General features: G+C 58.2%; 1 pseudogene across 1 annotated transcript; it reads left to right on the top strand.

Moving 5' to 3' along the window:
- The first annotated feature begins 4,609 nt into the window (after window positions 1-4,609).
- LOC147575132 (histo-blood group ABO system transferase-like) lies at window positions 4,610-8,274 on the top strand (annotated as a pseudogene). The gene is made up of 3 exons (XR_015243352.1): window positions 4,610-4,650; window positions 5,128-5,262; window positions 7,526-8,274. The product of XR_015243352.1 is annotated as a histo-blood group ABO system transferase-like (transcript).
- The last annotated feature ends 10,216 nt before the right edge of the window (window positions 8,275-18,490 follow it).

The raw sequence follows: 18,490 nt of genomic DNA, 5'->3' as shown, positions 1-18,490 counted from the left end.
TATGACTGACTAGTATTCTATGATACGTACGTTTCTGTGTGCGCACACTCCCACATCCTCTTTTTCCGTCCATCCACGTGGACGCTTGGGTTCCTTCCACGTCTTGACTCTGTAAGTAATGCTGGAGGGCGGGGGTAAGATATCTTTTGGCGTGAGTGTTTCGTTTTCTTCCTATGAATACCCGAAAGTGGAATTGCCGGGTTAAATGGTGTTTCTATTTTCGATGTCTTGAGGAGCTTCCATGCTGCTTTCCGCATTGGCTGCACCAGTTTACTGATTCGTACAATTTCTTTCTTGGTACTGTGCTTGTATCCTGCAGCCTTGCTGAACTATTTTATTACTTCCGGAAGCTTTTCTGTGTATTCTGTACGGTTTCCTGTATACCCAGTCATGTTGTTTGCAAGTAGAGACGGCTTTCCTTCATTCCCTCGGACCTAGATGTCTGTTATCCCCCTTTCTTGCCTCGTCGACACTGCCGAGACCTCCGGGACACGGTGTGCTGCAGCCGGGGCTTGGGCCTCATCCATCTTGCTCCTGACCTCAGGGCCAAGGCTTCCAGTCTTTTCTCCGTTCCGGGTGACGGGAGCTGTGGCTTGTTCGCAGGTGGGCTGTAGGGCTCAGGAAGTTCCCTTCTGTTTCTGCTTTGAGCGTTCGTATCACGAAATGGTCTTGGATTCTGTCAAGGGTTTTCTGTACTCAGGGGCGATCGGATTTTACAGCAGCTTGAAAACCACGAAGTCGTGTCGCTTTCCCTCTTCTTCTGTCTTTCTCCCTCACACAAACACACAGAACTTCTCTGGAAGCTCATCAGGATCCGGATGGGAGCTCTTTGGTCTTGGATATCCTCACTCGGACCGCTGTGTGCCTGGGGGTGGGCCCTTTCAGAGGCCACGCCCCACAAGGGACAACTGGAAATCAAAATAGTAATGATAATCTTCCAGGTGGTGGCTGCCTCTGGCATGCATATGCCATAATTTCCACTTCTCTGTCCCGACTGTAGAGTGAGAATATTTAGCATTAAAGGAGACGAATGTACGGGAAACAGAGCATGTCAAGCATGTGTACTAATGGGTAATGACCAGGAGGCAAAACCCCTGCTCACCCGAGATGCATGTCAGAGGGAATACAGCATCTTCTGTACTGACTTCCTTTGTGGAAGTCCATGTTCCGAAAAGACCGTTTCTGGCTTGTTTTCTGAGGCCTCGCGTCGGGAGGCCCGCTATTCTCTACCGGGAGTCTGGGTGCTGACGGTGTTTCTGGCCGGTCACACGAGCGGCAGTTCTGAGCCTACAATGTGGCCTCTTCCAGGTAAGAGGGCTTGGGGGGTCACCTGTGTCCTCAGCCAGGAAAGCATCAGCCACGCACTTCTCGGCATTCCCAGGAGGTGCCCGCAGAGCCCAGTATGCAGCGCGAGGCCTGGACCGGGAGGCACTTTGCACGCTAAGTGGCCCTCGGTCTCTAAGGCCCGCGTGTGACAGAGACTTTTAAAGTGGGAACGGGAAGGCAGTTTAGCGCTGTGGTAGTTGACGTTCTCCAGGTTAAGCTCCAAATAAAGACAGTGACAAAGTCATCCTCCCTCCTAACGTAGCACAGCTGTCCCACGTACAGTTCAAACCATACAAATCCTCTCCCCGAGGAGGATGCTGAGCTCTCAGGGGACGTCCACGCTTGTCTTTGATATCCTGTGACTTACATCCTATGATGTGAAGTGAGCCGTTATTAATGCATCTTATGTTACACGATAAGAAGACAAGGAAGGGAAGAAAAGAAAGGTATTTGATATTCACACATACGGTCTACAGGTGAGGAAGACGCCCTGGGGTGGATCCTCGGGCTGGGGCTTCTCTGCGTGGCGCTGGAACATTTTCTGGTTTTGCAAAGGCACATGGATAGGCGCTCTTGTGGCCAATTTTCGTCCTCTTGAGGGACCAGTGCCGACCACGGTGCCGGCTCGACCCCCGGCTCCAAAGCCTTCAGGGCCAGCTCTTGCCCCAGCTCTGGTACCGAATCCGGAGTTAGAGGCGTCTCCGGCACAAGCCCAGCAACAGATAGAGCGGCAGGTACGGAGCGCGGGCCGTCTCTCTCACCTGATCCAGTATCAAGTCCAGAGCCGTTGTTCTAACATCAGCTCACGTGAGAGCCCCGGAACCACAGCCTGCTCCAGCACCGGCTCCAGGACCAGCGGAAGGGCTGGAACCAGCACAGGCACCCGCGGTATCACCGGCTGCAGAGACAGAGGCAGCTCTGTCGTCAACCGACTTGCCAGGTCCGGCACCAGCCAGCTCTGGAGTCTGGTCGGACCGACGTGCATTCCAGAGCAACGGACAAGGCAGGAGTGAACTAGACCTGGTCCTCATCGCTTCCGGCAGCACGACTAGAGCTACAGGCATCTCTAGGGCTGGAACCCTCTCCAGAGCCCGCGTCAGCACCGGAAGTGGCCTCAGCGCCAGATCCCACCCTAGAGTCAGCTCCGGCACCGGCTCAAGAGCTTGAGAGACCTGCAGAGCCAGCCAGCTCCCGCCAAAGCTCCAGACCCAGAGTCAGTCTGAGCCCCAGCCCCTGCATCTGAGCCACTGCCACAGCCAGTTCTGTTACCAGCTCAGAACCAGAGCCAGAACCGGCTCCAGAGCCCGAGGTCAAGCCACTTTCCTGCTCGAGTCAACTCCAGGTCCGGCACTGATTCAACTGCCGAGATGGAGGCCGCTCCAGCTTTAGCTCCAAGGTCAGGGTCGGTGTTCTCCCACCAGCCGGCCCTGGCTCGATGCCGGCTGTAGCGCTGCCTCCAGAGACGGCGGCCGCTCTCTCGCCAACTGCTGTGTCAGCCCTGGTGGTCGTTCCAGTGCCCACGTTAGAGAGAGAAGCTGCTCGAGCCCCAAGTAGCGCCGGTGCCAGGTTGCAAGGAAGAGCCAGCTCCAGCATCGGCTCCAGCGTCAGCTCCAGAACTAGGATCAGGACCGAGTTCAGAGCCAGAGCCTGCGACAGCAACAGTTGTCATACCAGGTCCGGAGCAGAAGCCCCCGCAAGTGCCAGCTGCTGCGCCAGCTCCAGAGCGAAAGCGGCCTTGGGCACCAGTGGTAGACGCAGAGCCGATGCCACCTCCGGACAAAGAACCAACTCCGGGGCCGACATCCCAGCCACGTCCTGCTCTGGCACCGGCTCCATCACCGCCTCCTGTGACAGAGCCCGTGTCTGCTCCAGCGCCGGCTCTGCTGTCGGCGTCCTCCCGGACACCGGTTCCGCAGGTGGAGCCAACGCCGGGGCTCCGACCAGCTCCCCCGCCGGTTTCCCCACCAGCCGGAGGGCCACATCCAGGACCGGCGATGCAAGCAGGGCCCCCGGCACCGGGTCCAGCATAACAGCGGCGACGAGAGCCAGCTCCAAAGCCAGAGCAGCTCCAGCACCATGGACAGCTCCCGCAGCGGTTCCAGGATTGGATCCCCCCGGACTCTGGCACCAGCTGTGTCACTCGCACTGACTGCACGGCCAGCTGCAGTTCCAGGGCCAAAGCTGAAGCCGCTTCAGCACCCACTCGGGAGCCAGAGCCAGAGCCAGAGTCTACAGCAGAAGCTCTAGCTTCAGCTCCAGAGCCATATCCGGCTGCAGAAGCAGGTCTGGCAGGTGCCTGTGGCTCTAGCACCTTCCCTAGAGCTGGAGCCACGTCCAGCACCGCCTCTTGCCCCAGCTGCAGAGATAGGGCCAGCTCCAGCTTCAGCCCTGGGGCCAGTTCCGGGATTAGAGCCCCCGTTCGAGCCAGAGCGGGAACTACCCATACGAGTGTCCGCGCCTTCCTCAACCGGCACCGTCGTGGGGGCCGGTATGGGGCTGGGGTCGGGACGGTCCTTGCTGGGCCGGTCACCCCAGGTACCCTGGTGACTCCACTCAGAGCTCGCCTGCCCAATCCCTCCTGGAGATCATAGTCCTGGGGGCTCTGCACCCCCGTTTTCCCAAGCAAGGCTCTCAGTGGCCCAGGAGACCGTGGAGGCTGAAAGCCGAGGCTTGTACCTGACAAATGATATATAATTTGACCCAGAAAGTCTACTTGACGGCTTGTGTCCTGAAAAAGGGGAGATTATGCACACAAGTGATCCCTTGAGGAAGCTGGGAGTGAAAACTCAGAAACGGCCCATGTTCCAGGGCCCGGGCTCTTTGGAAATTCTGATGTCGGGACACAGAATGCAGAGGAAGAGACTTGAGTGGCCAGCACTCAGCCCTGGGGAAAGCTGGTTTGGGAAGAGCACACACCTGGCACCCGCCTCACCCCACACGCTGCACCAGAGTCTCTCCGCTGGTCCTGGGACGAGCCCTGCTGGGGAGGGTCCACGCCTGTGGCTGCGGATGGGGGCTGCGCTCTGTGGTCCCAGAGAGGGGAGCCGGTCACACTTCTCGCTGGGGATCGGCTGGGGCCTGTGCTTCCTCACGTTGTCACTTGGGCTGCCGGTCCCCAGACCAGAAACCTGCCCGTCTGAAGGTGACCAGCGCTGCGTCCCTTGGGTTTCACTTGCCCGAGTCCCTCCCCGGGACGCCCCGCATCTCTGATGCCTGCTCCCATGGACTGGGACGTGTCTGGTCTCCATCTTCCTGCAGACTCACTCCCATCGTGTTGTTTTATCTCAGGATGGTTTACCGCCAGCCCAAGGTGCTAACACCCTCGTCACTAACTTGCTGAACACCTCCCCAAACTCACCATATGCATTAAAAGGCGGTTTCACTGAAAACTCGGCGGGAACTTGCTTCGGCAGCTTCTGAGTCTGAATTTGGAGCCCACCAATTATTCTCCGTCCTTTCTCTCTCCACCAAAGAATGCCCAAGGGGCGCCTCCTCCTTCCCGGAGGATGGCCCCCGCCCCTCGCTGGCAAATCCCAGCTCCCACGCTGAGGTCCAGCAGGGTCCAGTGTTCACTAAGGGCTGCGAGTGATTTGCACGAGTCTGAGTTTTGATTTCCATGTCATTTGTTTCTTGCACATGTGAAGGCCTTCTGGAAGGAGGGTCAGCCCTGTGGGTCCCTGATGGGGTGGAGGCTGGGTGGGTGGGGTCGGGTGGGGTCCCGGGTGGGGGTGGTGATGCACCAGGGCCCTCTGTGTGTTCACTGTCATGCTACTGACACCGGGTGGCTCTCTTGTGCCACAGTAGGAAAGATGTCCTTGTCCTCACCCCTTGGCTGGCCCCCATCGTCTGGGAAGGGACCTTCAACATTGACATCCTGAATGAGCAGGTCCGGCTCCAGAACACCACCATCGGACTAACTGTGTTTGCGATCAAAAAGTAAGTAGGTGACGGGGCGCCTGGGTGGCCCATTCTGTTCAGCGTCCGACTTCAGCTCAGGTCAGAATCTCGCGGTCCATGAGTTCGAGCCCGACCACATCGGGCTCTGTGGTGACAGTTCAGAGCCTGGAGCCTGCTTGGGATTCGGTGTCTCCGTCTCTCTCTGCCCCTCCCCTGCTCATGCTCTCTCTCTGTTTCTCAAAAATAAATAAACGTTAAAAAAAAAAGTAAGTAGATGAGATGACAGAGGGTGGGGACCGGGATGCAGGAGAGACCGAGGACATCAGGTCTGGCTGTGTGTTCAGCACACGGTGGGTGGGGACCCAGCCTGTCCTCCTAGGGGTTAATGTGAAAGTCCACGTGTTCAGCAGTCTTCCCGGGCTCAGTGAGTGGACACCACCTGGCTCTCTTTCCGAAGGCTGCACGTCACCCAGGAAGGCAGCTCCAGACCCATCAGTGATCCCAGGTTGCTCCTCTGCTGAGTCAAGGAAGGAGCAGAGCACCCCAACATCCTGGCGGCAGGGGAGCCCTCCTCCGGCCACAGTAGCAGAAGGGAGGAGGCTGTGTGCTTCCTTGGACGGGTAGGAAGCCAGTGCCTGTGGAGCTGGGCTCCTGTGTGCTCCCTTATAGGGTGACGGTCATGGAGGGGGGACAGCCAGGTCAGGCACAGCACTCGGTGCCAGACCCCAGGCTCCTGTGAGGGAGCTGAGCAGTGAGGCCCTGGGACTCCAGGGTCAGGTGACTTCCGCTGAATGAGCTGGGCAGCCGCAGGTAAGTGGCGTGGTCTCTCTGAGCCTCTGGAAAGTGGGGCTGACGACAGCATCCTCTCTCGGGATCGCCACGGGCGAAGTGAAAGCTCGTAGGTGCTGGGCCTGCGTGTGGACAGGTGGGGCTTCCTCCCTCTGCAGAGTTCACCCGAGACCCCAGAGGATGGCCCTGAGGCCTTTGGAACCCCTTTCCCAGGTCTTGGCCCCAAGTGCAGGGAGTAAGAAGGGCACAGGGTCGCCTCAGAATCCTACTCCAGTCCCTGGAGACAAGCGGCTGAAATCACCAACCAGAAGCTTCACTACCCAGGCTCCTCGGCCAGTGCCAGTAGCTGCCTGCTGCGCGTGCGCTGGCTGTCCGTGTGTGTCCCCTCTGGGCTCCGAGTGCAGTCCCCAGGGGGTGGGCAGGTGGTGGGCATGTCCTCAGAGGAAAGCGGACTCCCCGAGTCGAGCTGTGAACCCACGATCACATCGGCTGGGTCTGGACTTGCCCCTGGTGACCTGACTGGTGGCTGGGCAGGGGTGTGTGTGTGTGAGTGTGTGTGTGTGTGTGTGCTTGTCCCCTATTGAAACGGAGTGCCCACCTTCCCTGTGGGAGGGGTTTCTGGGCCAGGCACTGGGAAGTAGCCTTAGGGCCTGCTCAAAAAACTGTCACCGAGGGGCTCACTGCACTTGCCCGATGATGGGGGAGCTGCTGTGTGCAGGGTGGGGAGCAGCGAGCCCCTTCGAAGAGGGACCAGCCATGGGAGGCGGTTGGAGAAGACTTCCAACCTCTTGGGGTTGGGGAGATACAGACCTGGACCCGGAAGCTTCCACGCTCGCGTTCAGTGCTGGGGCCCGAGCAAGCCCCCTCTTCCTCCAGGGGCCCTCTTTGGCCTCCCTTGGCCACATGCTGGGCCTGAGTCCTGATCTGGGGGAGATGGGGGGGTGACGCCTTCTCGGAATACCCGCCGTTGACTGAGGGCCCAGTAGCCTTCAAGGGAGGGCCCTGCAGGGGCAGACACAGTCCTCGGGGGCCAGGGACCGACCACTGAGCCAAGACGGGCAGGTGGCCGGCCCTGCAGATTCTGCGAAGTCTGCGAGGGCACGTTGACCAGAGCTGTGCCCGAAGGGTCTCGACTCCCTCACAGCAGGTGGGAACCTGCAGGGGATTTGCCAGGGGCGGGTCTCGCGGGTGGAGGGGGTCTGCCAGTGGAGCTCGGCACGGGGGTGCGCTGCTGGCTCCAGCATGCTGACTCGTGGCCGCACGGGTTTCTAGCCTCCTCCACCTCAGGCTCGCTCCCCTTTGTAAGATGGGGTGCTGATGGTCCCCCGTCCCCCGGGGCAGAGGTTAGGGAGGCGCCGCGGGCAGACTCGCCCAGGACAGGCCAGGACAGCGGCTGTTCCTTCAGCAGCCCAGGGTCTGTCTCCTCGATAAGGCACACAGGCCCCCGGCTTTGGGCTCCTGCCGCCAGCCTCTGGCAGCGACCCTCCTCCCGCCCTGTCCCCTGTCCCTGTAGATACGAGGCCTTCCTGGAGCTGTTCCTGCAGACGGCGGAGAAGCACTTCATGGTGGGACACAAGGTCTCCTACTATGTGTTCACCAACCGGCCGGGGGATGTGCCCCGCGTGCCCCCGGGGAAGGGAGGCAGTTGGTGGTCCTGGAGGTCTGGAGTTACTCGCGCTGGCAGGACGTGTCCATGCACCGCATGGAGATGATCCGCAACTTCTCCCGGCGGCGCTTCCTCCACGAGGTGGAGTATCTGGTGTGCGCGGACGTGGACATGAAGTTCCGCGACCACGTGGGCATGGAGATCCTGTCCCCGCTCTTTGGCACCCTGCACCCCGGCTTCTACGGGGCGGCCGCGAGGCCTTCACCTACGAGCGCCGGCCGCAGTCCCAGGCGCACGTCCCCAGGGACGAGGGCGACTTTTACTACGCGGGAGGCTTTTTCGGGGGGTCGGTGGCCGAGGTTCTGCAGCTCACGTCGGCCTGTCACCAGGCCATGGTGGTCGACCGGGCCCACGGCATCGAGGCCGTGTGGCACGACGAGAGCCACCTGAACAGGTACCTGCTTGACCACAAGCCCACCAAGGTGCTGTCCCCCGAGTACCTGTGGGACAAACAACTGCTGGGCTGGCCCGCCGTCGTGAAGAAGCTGAGGTATGTGACCGTGCCCAAGAGTCACCGGGGCATCCGGGACTGAAGACGGGCTGGCCTAGTGTCCGTCAGGGGTGCCACCCTGACCCCAGCCGTCAGAGAAGATGGCCTGTCGCCACTCCCTTTCTCTGTCCGGTCACGGGACATCGCCCAGGCCCGGCACCACCCGCATTGGGCACAGTTAGGCCTGACCGGGGGCCTGCCGGGGGGCGTGGCTCCAGCAAGACCCCTTGCTCTTCGGGTTCCTGGTCAGAGTTGAAAGGTCGCTTGCAGCCGCGGGCAGGATGTGAAGGTGAGGCCGGATCAGGACCCCCTTGGCTGGCGCCTGGCCTCCCGGCAGCCTGAGGCACAGCCCGCCGCCCGCTGGGGCAGGACAGCCCCCCCACCCCCGTGGCCTCCCTCGGTCACTGCGGGGTTGTGGGTGTCGCGCTTGCCCTGTCACTGCCACTAAAATGTTTCTGGCGGATGAAGGGAATTGCGGGTTGTCCCGAAACCTGCCTTGTGCGCTTCCTCGAGGCCCCGGCCAGGCCTGAGTGCTGCAGTGTCTCCACCTCGCGTCTCCCTTCTCACATCAAGGACAGGGCGGTCCGTGTTGCCACTGCTATTTCTCCGTGACGTTGGCCAACTGTTACAATTTCTGGGTCACTTGCCGCTGTAAACGGCTCCAATTTTATGTCGGATGCTTTTCTATTTATTTTTTTATTTTTTTAAGGTTTATTTATTTTTGAGAGAGAGAGAGGGACCATGAGCTAGCGGGGAGGGGCAGAGACAGAGGGAGACACAGCATCCGAAGCAGGCTCCAGCCTCCGAGCCGTCAGCACAGAGCCCGACGTGGGGCTCGAACCCACGAACCGCGAGCCGAAGTTGGACGCTCAACCGACTGAGCCTCCCAGGCGCCCCTATAACCTTGATAATGTTAACCGTGTTCAGGTGTACAATTCAGTGGCAATAGGTATATTCACTGTTCTGCAACTGTCCCCTCCATCCATCTTCACGACTTTTTCGTCACCCCAAACTCTGGGTCTGCCCACTAGACCCTAACCCTCCCCCACCCATCCCCCTCCCCAGGCCCGGCACCCACTGCTCCTCCCACACCTATGAATCTGACTGTTCCAGTCCGTCATGAGCGGGGTCCTCCAATATCGGTCCTTTAGGGACTGGCTTATTTCATGAAGCACAGTGGCCTCAGGGTCTGTCCCCGTGAGCCTGGACCTGACCCACTTTTCCCCCAGAGGAGTTGCTCAGCTCTGTCTTGTCTAACCTGAGCCTCCTCAGTCCCCTGTGCTCCCCTCATCTTCCTCCTCAGCCTGAAGGACCCCGGGGCCCCGTCCCTTGGGCCTCACCGATCCCACCCCATCTGAACCGAACTGTTCAGTCCAGATGCCAGACACACACCCCTGGGGGCCTCGGGCCTCCCCTGCCCACCCGTCCGTGTCATGTACCTGCTCCTCCCGCAGGCGTCCCCATGTCAGGAGAGAAACACCAGGTCCAGACCCTTGGTGTCATCTGTGACTTCTTGCTGGCCACAAACTCTCCCAGTGGTGAGGTGGCTACCGGAGGGCACTAAATGTTCAAAACATTTCAAGGCATATGTTAGTCTCGGCTGCCTAAGGCAATGGCTGAACCGAGCAGAACGACTGGAAGAAAGGCCGAGTGGTGAGGAGCTTTAGGGAATAAGGACCTAGAACCTCTGGCCCATTATTCCTGAGCCTCTAGGACGCTTGCACACATGGGCTGGGTGCATGTTCAGGAAAGTCCTGAGAAGGGCCCCGGCTCTCCCCTCTGGTGACTGTCAGACTCTGCAATTAGGAAGTAAAGGTCAAGGCAGAGTTGTAAACAGCCTGGGTGGTGTGGAAGGTGTACCCTGATCTTTGCAGACCATGTCCTCCCCATCTATAAAGACTGGAGGTTGTTTTCTTCTTTTGGGGGGGCGGTGGTTCTGGGTGTTTAAGGAAATGTCTGCCCAAAGAGCACTACATTCACAGAACAGACACTTCGGTGACCACACACGACAAGGAATACAGATTTTACACAATTAGTTCAGAAAAGTCACTACAGTAGCAACTACTGCGAGCTGTGCCAGTAAACCCTGGAGGGGAAGACTGATATTTGAGTTGTACATTATACTATTCAAAATGTCAATTTTCAACAAAAAACATTTAAGATTTTTTTAATGTTTATTTGAGAGACAGAGAGACAGAGACAGAGACAGAGCGCAAGTAGGGAGGGGCAGAGAGAGAGGGAGACACAGAATCCAAAGCAGGCTCCAGGCTCCAAGCTGTCAGCACAGAGCCTGACGTGGGGTCCGAACCCACAAACCATGAGATCATGACCTGAGCTGAAGTCAGACGCTTAACCGACTGAGCCACCCAGGTGCCTCCCCCAAGACACTTTTTACAAAAAGTTCATTTATTTATTTTGAGAGAGAGAAAGAATGAATGGGGGGCAGAGAGAGAGGGGGACAGAGGATCCTACGTGGGCTCTGTGCTGACGGCAGAGAGCCTGATGCGGGACCAAAACTCACAAATCATGAGATCGTGACCTGAGCTGAAGTCGGATACCTAACCAACTGAGCCACCCGGGCACCCCAACTAAAAAACACTTTTGAGGTGTGCAAAGAAACAAGAACATGGAGCCCGTAGACTGTTGAAAACAAAGCAATTGACGGAAACCGTTCCTGAGGAAGCTCATGCATTAGACTCTCTAGACTTACTTAAAACCAACTATTTCAAATATGCACAAATACCTGAAGGAAACCACGAGAACAATATCTCCCAGGGAGAAGATAACAATGGTGAATGCATTAGGAAGTGTCCCCTCCTCTCTTTTTGAGGAATTTGGGGACAAGTCGTGTTAATTCTTTGTCAGATGGTTGGTAGAATTAACCAGCAGTGAATCCTGGCACTGAGATTTTCTTTGTTGGGAGGGTTTTGATTCCTGATTCAATCTCTTACTATAGGTCTATTCAGATTTATTATTTATTCTTGAGTTGCTTTTGGTAGTGTTTTTATTTCTAGGAATTTATTGTTGTTTTTTTTTTTTTTTTTTTTTTTTTTTAGAGCGAGAGAGAGAGAGAGAGAGATGGAGAAGTGGGGCTCACTGGAACTTGTGTTTTACCTGAAGTGGGGCTTGAGCTCACCTGATGCGGGACTTGAACACACAAATTGTGAGATCATGACCTGAGCCGAAGTCAGTCTTAATGAATGAGCCGCCCAGGCGCCCAGAAATTTACCCGTGTTATCTAGGCTGTCTGATGTGCTGGTGGAAAACTCTTTGTGGTATCGTCTTATAATCCTCTTTATTTCTGTAAGGTTGGTAGTGATGTCTCCATGTTCATTCCTGATTTTAACAATTTGAGTCTACTTCCCCCCCAACCCCGATCAGGCTAGGATGGGGCTACTATTATAAACAGCAAAGAGAAAAACCAGAACATAACCAGTATTGGTGAGGATGTGGAGAAATCAGAACCCTCGTGCCCTGTTGGTGGGAAAGTAAAATCTGCCACCGCTCTGGAAAGCAGTGTGGTGTTTCCTCAAACATTAAAAATGGAACCTCCATATGATGCAGCCATTCCACTTCTGGATACACATTCAAAGAATTGAAAGCAGGATTGTGAAGAGTTATTTGCACACCCAAGTTTGCAGCAGCACAATTCCCAGCAGCCAAGAGGCAGGAGCACCCCCAGCGTCCACCTCCACCAGTGAGTGATGGATGAACAAAATGTGGTAGGAACGTGCATTGGTTCATCACCCAGCTTTCAGAGGGAAGGAATTGCTGACACCTGCCATGTGGGTGAACCTTGAGGACAGGATGCGAAGTGAACTAAGCAAGTCACGAAAACACAAACGTTGCATGGTTCCACTTCTATGAGATGAGGTATGTAGAGTGGTCGGCCTCACAGAAGCAGAAGGAGCAGGGTGGTTTTGGGGAGCTGGGCAGGAGGGGGAGACCCGGAGCTGTTGCCCACCGGGTATAGAGTTCCGGTTCTGCAAGATGCAAAAGATCTGGGCATCGGTTGTGCACCACTGAATACGCACCGTGATACTGTGCTTCACGGTAAATATATATTTGGTCTTCGCCCCTGTTTCTGGCACAGATTTCCCCAATTTCCCGAGTGATGAAAACCGTGACACTGCCTTTTGCTGTGTTCATGGGTGGCTTTTGGACTCTACCTGAGAGGTAGGCTGGCTGCTGGGGGAGCCAACCCTGCGATTAGATGACTGGAACTTTCCATCCCCTCCCCCCACCTCTGGGGAGGGAGAGGGGCCGGAGACGGCGTTCGGTCCCCAGTGACCAGTGATCCAATCAATCGTGCCCGTGTAATGAAGCCTCCCCGAACGCCCATCTGACTGGTGAACACGTGGAGAGAGCAGAGAGTGTGACATGCTCGGTTACTGTCACGGGGCCCAAGTGTGCACGGGCACTGGCTTCGAGGGTCCCAACAGACCAGGTTTGGCCACTCACCGCTGACAAAAGCCAAGGGCAGAGAGACACAGGAAAGGGTTGTGACTCAAGAAAGGATCCATTTCGGTGAGGCCGGCACTGGGAAGACAGGGGGCTGACATCTCAAGGTGCTGCAGACAGTCCTGGTGGTGGTTCTCTCTCTCTCTTTTTCTTTCTTTTTTTAACTTTTTAATGTTTATTTATTTTTGAGACAGGAGAGACAGAGTATGAGCAGGGGAGGGGCAGAGAGAGAGGGAGACACAGAATCGGAAGCAGGATCCAGGCTCGGAGCTGTTAGTACAGAGCCTGATGCGGGGCTCGAACTCACAAGCTGCGAGATCATGACAGGTGCCCCCCCCCCCTTGTGAAGTTTTATTTGTTTCCTAGATTTCACATGAGGACAATCTAGGACCATGGTCATGGGTACTTGAGGTGGACAGTGAAGGTTGGGTCGATCGCTGTCTTGGGGTCAATCCCGCGGGGTCTTGCTGACGTCAGGGATGTCCGTCCCTGTGGCTGGAGGGTTAGTTTGGCTGCCCTCAGGGTCTTTGGCTGGCGTTACGAGATGAGCTGGGAGGAAGGACCCGATCGGTCAGGAAGCACAGATGATGGGCAGAGAGCAGGGGGGCTCCAAGCCTCCTCTGCACCTTGCCCTGTGCTCCCCATCCCTTCCGCCCCGCTGGTCCCGAGTGCTGTCCTGTGTGACAAACGGGCGATCTAGGAGGTGACAGGCTTGTCTGAGTTCTCTGAGCCGCCCCAACGTTATTCGAACCCGAGGGCAAGGTTGTGGGAATCTCCTCTCTATAACTTAGAGACGCGGGCGACCTCTCTGCCCGGCCGCTGAGTGACCCGTGAGTTGGCCGCACAGAGACTCCAGGGGCCACACACAACACAGGAAACAGACCTCACGCGGTTCAGACAAGTCACAGCCCCGAAAAGCAAACAGTAGCAGCTTCACGGAGCAGCAATGATGAGGCTCGGGGAGCGGGGGCTGCAGAGCTGAACGGTGGGCGGGTCGCCAACCTTCCACTGGAGCCAAGCCCCGCCCCCTGCAAGGCCGGGTCCTGGTGGCTGCCAGATGTTCCACCTGCTTCTCCGCGACTCCACGGCCGGCCGGACACAGCGACGTAACAACGTGGGTCAGAAACACAAACATCTCTGGGCATCCACCACCACCTGAACTATTGTCCATTTTTGTAACTTGAGGTGGGCAGAGAGAATGGGGGCAAGGCCTTGAAGAGGGTGGTTCCTGGCCCAGACTTCGTGTTTGGGGGTAAACGCCATGCAGACGGGCCTTGCTGGGCCCGAGGAGGGGACAGGTATGGGGACCCCAGCCGCAGGCACTGCTGTCCCGGTGATGCCACCTCAGGGCGCCCGAGTCCACCTGCCCCTTGGGGAGCACTTGCGACCCTCCGCTCTGCCTGAGGGCTCTGTCCTGCCCCAGAGGCACCACCTCTCCTGCCAGCCAGGGCCACGTGCCCCAGGGAGCACGGGTACCCCGACGGCGCTGGGGACAGAGCCAGTCTGGTTAGGACACCATCTCCCAGAAGCCCTGAGCTCCAGGCCGGCACGGTGCTCCCCTTCCTCCTCCGGGCTGCGTGGGCCCAAGTCCTCCTCTGCTCAGGGACCACCCTCTGTCCAGGCTCCACATGCTGGCACTTGGGGCATGTCGTCTGGACCTTCTGGACTCGTGTTTCCTTGCCGGGAACATGGGCAGAGGCCTCCCTCCCAGACTTGCCAAAGGGAACACAGCCAGGAACATTCAGACTGTGCCAAGGAAGATGCCACGTGGGGGACCCCGTTGGGTCGTGCAAACTGATGAGGTCACGGTGGTCGGCACACGGGAGGCACCTGAGATCCCCAGCTGAATTACAGAAGGAGGGAGGGAAAGAGGGAGGGAAGGAGGGAGGGAGTGAAACCACAGAAGCGGGGTCCACACCAGGTCAGGTCAGAGGGTGTCACAGCTCGGGCACTGGAAGTGGGCACGGGACACATCCTTCTGTCCCTCCAGCGCTGACCTTCCTCCACATGGGACCTGCTGACCTCCTGGATCGTCTCCACCTCTTCCACAAACAACACTGAGTGTTCCCAGAAGGGGGACAGCGGGCAGGGGCCAAGGAGGGGCTTCCGGAATCCTGTACCCTGGGGGACTCTGGGACAGCCTTCCAGGTGGCCCTTTGTGTCCTGCAGCCACCAGGCCACGATTCCACCTCATCTCTCAGGGAATGCGCCAACCCATCTGAAGGCCATTACATCCCCATGTCACAGATGGGGACACCGAGGCTAATAGCACAGCCTGGTTCACTAGTAAGTTGAGCTGGGTCAGGAAGCCCATCTCCTTCGCTTTGGATTGTCCTACCCGCAGGCGTGCATCTTGGCGTCCTGGGGCTCGGGGTCCCTCCTCTTGGGGGATCCCACCACCCGCTGAGGGCCCCTACCCACTGAATCAGGGGAGCAGAGCTGACCAACCTGCCTGGGGCCCCACATGGGGCTGGGGAAGGGCCGAACCCGGGCTCTGGGGGCTCTCCCAGTACTGGGCCTGCCGGTCCCCTGCAGGACAAGAACTTCTCGCTGGGGATCGGCTGGGGCCTTGGCTTCCTCACGTTGTCACCTGGGCTCCCGGTCCCTAGACCAGAAACCTGCCCGTCTGAAGGTGACCAATGGTGCCTCCCTCGGGTTTCACTTGCCCGAGTCCCTCCCCGGGACGCCCCGCATCTCTGACGCCTGCTCCCGTGGGGGTAGCCTCCCCATGGACTGGGACGGGTCTGGCCTCCATCCCGGGGAACGCACTGCCTTTGGCGCATTATTTGGCCTAGAGGCCTGTGAACCTTCTGGCCCTGGGTCATGAGGGATGCTCTCCCATCTGTGGTGTGACCGTCCGGCCTTCTGCATCTCCCGGTTTCTGTTTGGGCCACAGGAGGACCAGCCGTGTCCTGTCTGGCTTCAGGCTGTGGAGTCACGGCACAAACAGGGGTCTCCACCCCGAGACCATTGTCACCGAAGGGGACTCCTTTGTCCCCCCTTATCTTTAATCCATTGTGATTTCAATATCAAAGGAGAAAAAGTCTATTTCAAATGACCACAAAGTACAAAAATGAATCTGTCCCATTTGAAAAGTCGGTGCTGACCCAAAGGTATCTCTTACAAGACTCCACTTTAAGGAACCTCCAGACTAGGTAACGGAACACACAGAGAAAGCAGACTGGGGGTTCCTAGGGGCTGGAGGGGGCACGAAAGGGGAGTGAGGGCTCTGGGTACACGGTGACCCTTGGGGATCGAGATATTCTGCAACAAAATTCTGTGGCGAGGTTCACAGCGTTGTGAGCGTACCCAGGGCTCAGGAATTGCACAACGTAAAATAAATAAAACATTTTATTGAAGATTAATATAGATTATAACTAATGAACAAATAACATAACAGCTGAAAAATAGAAGAGAAAAAGGATAAGGGAGAAGAGGAAGAGACATTTTGGTGGGGGTTCGGGGTCAGGGATTGGAGAATGAATTTGAAATAAAATATAATAAACAAAAAATAAAATAAGATAAAAAAAGCACCCTGTATAGGTCTTCAACCCCTTGATTTTTGGCCGACATCCAAGTGGGATCAGGGGCAGTGGTAGGGGCGGGGAGAAGGGCGATGGCAGGAGCAGTGTTGGGAGCGAAAGCGGGAACAGTGGAACCAGCAGGAGCAGGACCCAGCTGACTCTGCTCAGGTGCCCGCTGTCCCCGCACAGGTCCCAGGTCACCTGCTGGCTCCCGGGCCCCTGCAGGAGTCGCTCCAGATAGCACGCCTGCCTGCAGATACGCCGAGGCCCCTGATGCCTTTGGGCCGGGCTCTGGAGCCGACCCAGCTTTTGCTCCTGCACCGGACTCTTGAGAAGGAAACAGAGTGATGGTTGCAGCGGCTCCAAGGCCTCAGGGTGAGAGGAGGGAAGGTCCCCCACCCCACCCAGCGACAGCCTCTCCAGGGGCCTTTGCAGAGACACAACTCACCCCAGAGCCTCCCCGAGAAGCCGCGGCCAGGAACCCACACCAGGACCTCTGCACCCTGCAGTCCGCAGCCCGGGGCTCTCAGTCCGCTCCTGGCCCCACACCAGCCCCCGGGGGCTCCTCCCAGGGTGGCCCAGCACCCCCTGGGCCCCGTGCACCCCCATCGCCCACCCCAGCCTTCTCACCCTCGGGCTCTGACTCCGGGGACTCCAAGTACTGGTCCCAGGACCGGTGAACGAAGACCTTCCGGCGGAGCCGGGGCGCTGGAGGAGGCCTTCCCAGGCCAACTCCAGGCCCTGCTTCCCCAAACCTCAGTGCGGCCACTCTCTCCACGGGTCCAGGGTGGCCCTCCTGGGCGACGGGGCACAGGCACAACTCTGTAGGGCGGGTGAATCCAGATTCCGCCAATCGTTTCCCGATTTCATCGGTTGATTTCTGTAAAGACAGTGACCCGTGGACGGCCCGGAGACATCACAGCCCCGCCCGGCCACCTCAGTGTCCTTCCGCCCTCTCCCCCTGCAGCTCTCAGATCGGACACAGACCTGAGTGTGCACAGACCTGCACCCAGAGCACAGTGACATCTACCTACAGGGCTCGGGATGAACGTTGGGGACAAGAGGGCCACCCCAGCACACCCTGTCCCTCCTAGCCAGCCTTGACCTGGGGTGTGAGCATGACCCACCCACCAGGCATCTGACCCCTTCATCAGCCTGCACCTGCTCAGGTGGGCCCTCCACACGCGACCCCTCCTTCCACACACACACAGACATACACACACACACACACACACACACACACACACGGGAGGGGACCTGGGGCCGCACAGGTCAGATCAGAGCGGTGTCGGGCTGGACTGGCTGTCTCGGGGTCTCCCTGTGTTACCTTTGGGTCCCTGCGAGCTAGAGACTTGAGGCGTCTTGTGCACGACCTGACCCACTGTCTCCAGGGTCGGGAAGCGTCGCGGCCACAGGCTCCCCTGAGCCGGCAGCCGCGGGACACCGGCACACAACAGGAGAACATGTTCGTCAGGCAAAGGTGTCCCAACGAGTGAGCCCAGTCGGGCGCTGTCTCCAGAACGTGGGTGCCTGGTGACCCGGGTTCCGAGTTCTGTTGCGCTCTGTGACCAGGGAGGTGAGGTCACTTCCTGGGGTCCCCTTACCCGGCTTCCTGCTCCTACAAGAGCCCCTCCCAGGCTGCAAAGGGCTCCCCTCCACCCCATGCCCTGTCCCTACAGTGACACCAACACAGCCCAGACACGTCCCTGCGAGGCCTGGTGCAGCCGGGGCCGTGGCTTTGTGGCCACAGAGCTGGGTTCAGACCTGGGTTTTCCTCCTGACCAGTGCTGGGACCCTGCATTGTGCCTCCCGGGGCCCCCGGTCACCCGTCTGCACAGTGGGGTCCTTCTGGCATCTACTTGTAGGGGCGCCATCAGGGAGCCACCTGTAGACACGTCCCGTGTCTGCTATCACATGAGGCTCGTGGGCACACGTGGCCGTGGAAGGATGAGGAAGGGGTGGGCTGGGTCTGTTCCGTGTCCAGGCACAGCCACCCCTGCTGCCTGGGTCCCAGGCCCGGGGTAAGGTGGAGGTGAACTTGTTCAGGCTCTGTGCCCACCGGACACGCACTCCAGAGGCCCCATTGCTTTTGGGCTCGGGTCTCAGCGCCTGGTCTGGGCCTACGTGCTGGGCGGTCCCCACCATGGCTCCCAGCCTTCCCGAATCCTGGTCCCACGTGCCTCTGTCACCCCCTCCCCTCCCGGGTGGACGGCCCATGTGAGCGGGTTCTAAGGGCTAGAATATGATGACCTGGTGTCATTTCTGGTCCGATGCTTGGAATTTCTCACTTCCTCTCTCGTGGGTCCATTCTTTTTCTCTGCCTCGGACTCTGTCTGT

Source organism: Puma concolor, chromosome D4, assembly GCF_028749965.1.
Source record: "Puma concolor isolate L17-30 chromosome D4, mPumCon1.1.hap2, whole genome shotgun sequence".
NCBI classification, from domain to species: Eukaryota; Metazoa; Chordata; class Mammalia; order Carnivora; family Felidae; genus Puma; species Puma concolor.
Note: the sequence above shows the minus strand (reverse complement) of the source record. Positions and strands in the feature narration are given on the sequence as shown.